Source organism: Bos indicus x Bos taurus, chromosome 5 (assembly GCF_003369695.1).
Source record: "Bos indicus x Bos taurus breed Angus x Brahman F1 hybrid chromosome 5, Bos_hybrid_MaternalHap_v2.0, whole genome shotgun sequence".
NCBI lineage: Eukaryota > Metazoa > Chordata > Mammalia > Artiodactyla > Bovidae > Bos > Bos indicus x Bos taurus.
The window spans coordinates 69,822,844-69,828,766 of record NC_040080.1 but is presented as its reverse complement, the minus strand read 5'-3'; the positions used below and the strand labels follow the sequence as shown (position 1 = coordinate 69,828,766).

Genomic DNA, 5,923 nt, shown 5'->3' with positions numbered 1-5,923 from the left:
CCTTTAGCCTTTTGTCACTTCAGAACTTAAAAAAGACAAAGGCTGACCAGGATTTGACATTCAGATACATACTTGCTTAGTACAAGCTGAGTTAAGAGATAGCTAAACATTGATTCTTACTAAGTTATGATGTTCTTAGGAAGTTCCTATTTGGACATCGATGGTTATCAACCTGGTTGCACCTCAGAGTCATCTAGGAAGCTTTACAAAGTTATCAAATGCCAGATCAATTAAATCTGGAGGGTGGAGCCCCAAAATCAGTATATTCTTTGTTTCCCCAGATGATTCTGCACATCCCCAGATGTGCAGCCAGGCTCTACACCACTGATACATCCCTTTCAGAAAGCCATTGGCATGAAAGCCATTTGTATCTAGATAGTTTTGTTTTTTCCAAATTCCACAAGGAAAGGGGACTTTTAGAAAAAGGCAGTTTACTGTTTGGTAAATGCTGGTTCTCACAGGTTATCTGAGTGCTGATTGAAGAGGAGCAAGTCCTTGTCTTGGCAGAGGAGGCAGAGTGTCAGGCTTTAGCAGCTGCCTCCAAAAACAAAGAATGCCCAGATGCCCATAAGAATCATGATTATGTATACTGACCTCAGATTTAATCATCATGGGGATTCATGAAGGTCCAGGCTGACACCAGCAGAGGAAAGAGCTAAAGAAAGTCGTACCACGTTTTCTCCTCAAAGCCATCAAAAGACACAGTGCCCCAGAACACATGCAGCAAGGTGATAACCAGTATCCTAAAGGCTGAATTTAGGAAGAACTGGGGAGGGCTCCATGAATGCCCACTGTGCCTGGCCCCAAGGAGTCAGGGTATTTACAAAGGAAATATTCCACTCATGATTCCAAGGCCCAAGCCAGAAACATAAGCCAGCAATCCACCGAGGGTGCTGTTTCATCTGGGTTTATACTCTTCAAACCTTCACCGGCTCTTTTAAGTTCATAATATGCAAACCAGAACATTTCTTGGATGAGGACTGAGACTAACACTCCTAAGATCAGCAGATATTTCTGTATTGGTCCATCTTAGTTGTCAGTAATGGTTGCTGCCTTGAACCAAACAAGGGAGGAAAGCCACAGAGACATAAGCAGAAGAAAGCTCTGATGGTGAGGAAGATGATGCTCAAAGACTCAGTGACGATGGTGCAATGCAGAGGGCAAGCCCAGGACCAATGGCAATGAAAGTGCAGTCAAAAAGGACGGACACCCTCAAACCAAACCGGAAGCCACATAGGGGCCTGATGGGATAGGGGGCACTGAGCCCTGACAGAACTGAGCGTGGGGGTGAAGGGATCACCAGGAAGAGCAGAAAAGTGGAGGCAGGTTCTGTTTCTAGATTATTTTCTTCAAGCTGGCTACTTCTATCTTCCATATCATTTGCTCTATTTCCAATGCATTCGTCATCTCATTTACAGTAAGCCCCCTACATACAAATGAGTTCTGTTTTTAAGTCAAATCTGTTGCTAAGTCCAACAGAGTTAGCCTAGATACCCAATTAACACAATTGGCTATATACCACTGGTTTTACACTTGCTTGTGGACATCCTGGGCTTGAAATACTGTACTATTGTACTTTACATAGTACTGTACAGTGAAGTACACAAAAGCACAACCACTTGTAGAAGATGCACACGTGTGACAATGTAACCCAAACACATGCACTAACTCATGTACTTGAACATACGAACATGTTTGTGTTTTTGATGGGGAACACATGTATACCTGTGACGGATTCATTTTGATATTTGGCAAAACTAATACAATTATGTAAAGTTTAAAAATAAAATAAAATTTAAAAAAAATAATAAAAAGGGAAAAAGGAAAAAAAGATTGCAACTTGAAGGTTCATATGTAGGGGACTTACTGTATTGAGTTCTTCAGCTCCAGAACTTTCAGGGTTTTTTTTTGTTTGTTTGTTTGTTTAGCATTTCTACCTCTTTGGTGACATATTCATTCTGTTCATTCATTTTACTCCTGAACTCAATGAACTACCTTTCTGAGTTTTCTTGTTTTCTTGTAGCCCATTGAGTTTCTTCACAACAGCTGTTTTGAATTCTCTATCTGTTAGATCACAATACTTCATGACTAAGTTTGGTTTCAGGAGAATTGTTGTTTTCTTTTTGCAACACTGTGTAACTGTGATTTTTCATGGTGCTTGGTGAGTTGTTTCTCTGACAGCACATTTAAAGTAGGGAACACATTTCTTATTTAGGTGAATCACTGTTTAATTTAATTCTGAAAATTAACAGGTTGATAATTATAGGACTTTCTCTTTTTTTAAGTTGGTGGTTCTATAGCACAAGCTCTGGTTTCTCTTCCCTGAGTTGCCTCTGGCTGTATTTGAGAATCAACACGTTCCATTCTCCATCACCTCCGCCAGAAGTTGCGAGGACTTGTGCTTCCAGGATTGCTAGTGCCTTGCTGCTGCCGCTGCTGCCAGTGCTGCTGCTGACCCTGATGCTGCCTCTGAAGGCACCAGGTTGGCAGGCACCTCCACCATGCCCAAGGTCACCTGGGTTGTGGGCACTGCCACTGCAGAAGGGGGAGGTTGGTGGGGAGGGAACAAGGGTCAGGGGGGTCTGCTGTGTATCTAGGGTGGTTGGGGTCACAAGCCTGCCGCCCTGGGTAGGGATGCTAGAGTCTCGGGCGCCATAGCAGCTGGAAGAACCAGGGTCACAGACCCTGCCACCACTGCTGCCCAGTTCCCTGTGGCCATGGGTGCTGTTGTGGCCAGGAGGCTAAAGATCTGTGCCTACTCTTCTGCTGCTACTAGTTTTCTGGGGCTATGGGCTCAGTTTCCGTGACTGGGGGCCAGGATCACTGACACTGCCTCCTATTCCCCCAGTTCTGCCTCTTCCATGTGCTCCAGTCGCCTAACTTCAGATGTACACAAGTATGGATCTCTCTGGCATCCTGCTGTGTTGGGACACCTTGGCTGAGCTATGAATGTCTTCACTGAGCTATGCATGTCTTATTAGTTGTAGATTGAATCGGGGGTACAGGGAGTCTCTCCTGTGTCTATATCCACCATGTTTTGACCACTAATCTGACTTAAGAATTTTTCTCACCACTTAGTCCTTATTATGATTATATTAATTATCAATCTGTGAGGGAAAAAATGGGCCTAAAGAAGTTAAATGACTTTTCAAGACCATGTGACTTGTAAGCAATGAAATTGGGATTAAAACCACATCTAATTCACTCCAAAGCTTCTATTTTTTTTTAATATATAAAAAAGGAGGATTCATTGGATAATCTCTGACATTCCTAGAGATCCAAATTTCAGTGAGTCTATAGATGGCTAACACCAAAATCAGATTGATTATGTGCTTTGCAGCCAAAGATGGAGAAGCTCTATACAGTCAGCAAAAATAAGACCAGGAGCGGACTGTGGCTCAGATCATGAACTCCTTATTGCCAAATTCAGACCTAAATTGAAGAAAGTGGGGAAAACCACTAGACCATTCAGGTACGACCTAAATCAAATCCCTTATGATTATACAGTGGAAGTGAGAAATAGATTTAAGGGCCTAGATCTGATAGATAAAGTGCCTGATGAACTATGGAATGAGGTTCATGACATTGTACAGGAGACAGGAATCAAAACCATCCCCAAGGAAAAGAAATGCAAAAAAGCAAAATGGTTGTCTAAGGAGGCCTTACAGATAGCTGAGAAAAGAAGAGAAGCGAAAAGCAAAGGAGAAAAGGAAAGATATACCCATTTGAATGCAGAATTTCCAAGAATACCAAGGAGAGATAAGAAAGCCTTCTTCAGTGATCAATGCAAAGAAATAGAGGAAAACAATAGAATGAGAAAGACTAGAGATCTCTTCAAGAAAATCAGAGATAACAAGGGAACATTTCATGCAAAAATGAGCTCAATAAAGGACAGAAATGGTATGGACCTAACAGAAGCAGAAGATACTAAGAAGAAGTGACAAGAATACACAGAAGAACTGTACAAAAAGATCTTCATGACCCAGATTATCACGATGGTGTGATCACTCACCTAGAGCCAGACATCCTGAAATGTGAAGTCAAATGGGCCTTAGGGAGCATCACTACAAACAAAGCTAGTGGAGGTGATGGAATTCCAGTTGAGCTATTTCAAATCCTGAAAGATGATGCTGTGAAAGTGCTGCACTCAATATGCCAGCAAATTTGGAAAACTCAGCAGTGGCCACAGGACTGGAAAAGGTCAGTTTTCATTCCAGTCCCAAAGAAAGGCAATGCCAAAGAATGCTCAAACTACCACACGATTGCACTCATCTCACACGCTAGTAAAGTAATGCTCAAAATTCTCCAAGCCAGGCTTTATCAATATGTGAACCGTGAACTTCCTGATGTTCAAGCTGTTTTTAGAAAAGGCAGAGGAACCAGAGATCAAACTGCCAACATTTGCTGGATCATCGAAAAAGCAGGAGAGTTCCAGAAAAACATCTATTTCTGCTTTATTGACTATGCCAAAGCCTTTGACTGTCCTGGAGTGGGTTGCCATTTCCCTCTCCAATGCATGCATGCATGCTAAGTCGCTTTAATTGTGTGCAACTCCATAGATAGCAGCTCACTGGGCTCCCCTGTCCATAGGATTCTCTAGGCAAAAACAGTAGAGTGGGTTGCCATTTCCTTCTCCATGGATCACAATAAACTGTGGAAAATTCTGAAAGAGACAGGAATACCAGAACACCTGACCTACCTCTTGAGAAACCTGTATGCAGGTCAGGAAGCAACAGTTAGAACTGGACATGGAACAACAGACTGGTTCCAAATAGGAAAAGGATTACATCAAGGCCGTACATTGTCACCCTGCTTATTTGACTTATATGCAGAGTACATCATGAGAAATGCTGGGCTGGATGAAGCACAAGCTGGAATCAAGATTTCCAGGAGAAATATCAATAACCTCAGATATGCAGATGACACCACCCTTATGGCAGAAAGTGAAGAGGAACGAAAGAGCCTCTTGATGAAAGTGAAAGAGGAGAATGAAAAAGTTGGCTTAAAGCTCAACATTCAGAAAATGAAGATCATGGCATCTGGTCCCATCACTTCATGGGAAATAGATGGGGAAATAGTGGAAACAGTGGCTGACTTTATTTTGGGAGGCTCCAAAATCACTACAGATGGTGATTGCAGCCATGAAATTAAAAGACACTTACTCCTTGGAAGGAAAGTTATGACCAACCTAGACAGCATATTCAAAAACAGAGACATTACTTTGCCAACAAAGGTCCATCTAGTCAAGGCTATGGTTTTTCCAGTGGTCATGTATGAATGTGAGAGTTGGACTATAAAGAAAGCTGAGCACCAAAGAATTGATGCTTTTGAATTATGGTGTTGGAGAAGACTCTTGAGAGTCCCTTGGACTGTAAGGAGATCCAACCAGTCCATCCTAAAGGAGATCAGTCCTGGGTGCTCATTGGAGGGACTGATGTTGAAGCTGAAACTCCAATACTTTGGCCACCTGATGCGAAGAGCTGACTTATTTTAAAAGACCCTGATGCTGGGAAAGATAGAGGGCAGGAGAAGGGGATGACAGAGTATGAGATGGTTAGACAGCATCACTGACTCAATGGACGTGAGTTTGGGTAAACTCTGGGAGTTGGTGACGGACAGGGAAGCCTGGTGTGCTGCAGTTCATGGGGTCGCAAAGAGTCGGACATGACTGAGCGACTGAACTGGACTGAACTGATTACTGGAATAAAGGATTATCTCAGCAGGCCTAGGTTGTCCAAATCTTGCACATTCCAATGAAAAGTTTGGTCCCTGTCTGGTTCCTGAGAGATAATCTCTAACACTTTGCACCAATCTGCCTAATAAGAGTATCTCCATTTTTCTAGGAATTTGGGCCACTCCAGATAATTTATGCTGACAGTTTGTATTTATTTAATGGTGGTGTCGTGTGCCATGTATTAATAGT

The 5,923-nt window shown here is 42.5% G+C and overlaps 1 pseudogene; it reads right to left on the bottom strand.

Moving 5' to 3' along the window:
• Positions 1-455: 455 nt before the first annotated feature.
• Positions 456-1,375, bottom strand: LOC113893535 (annotated as a pseudogene).
• Between the last annotated feature and the right edge of the window lie 4,548 nt (positions 1,376-5,923).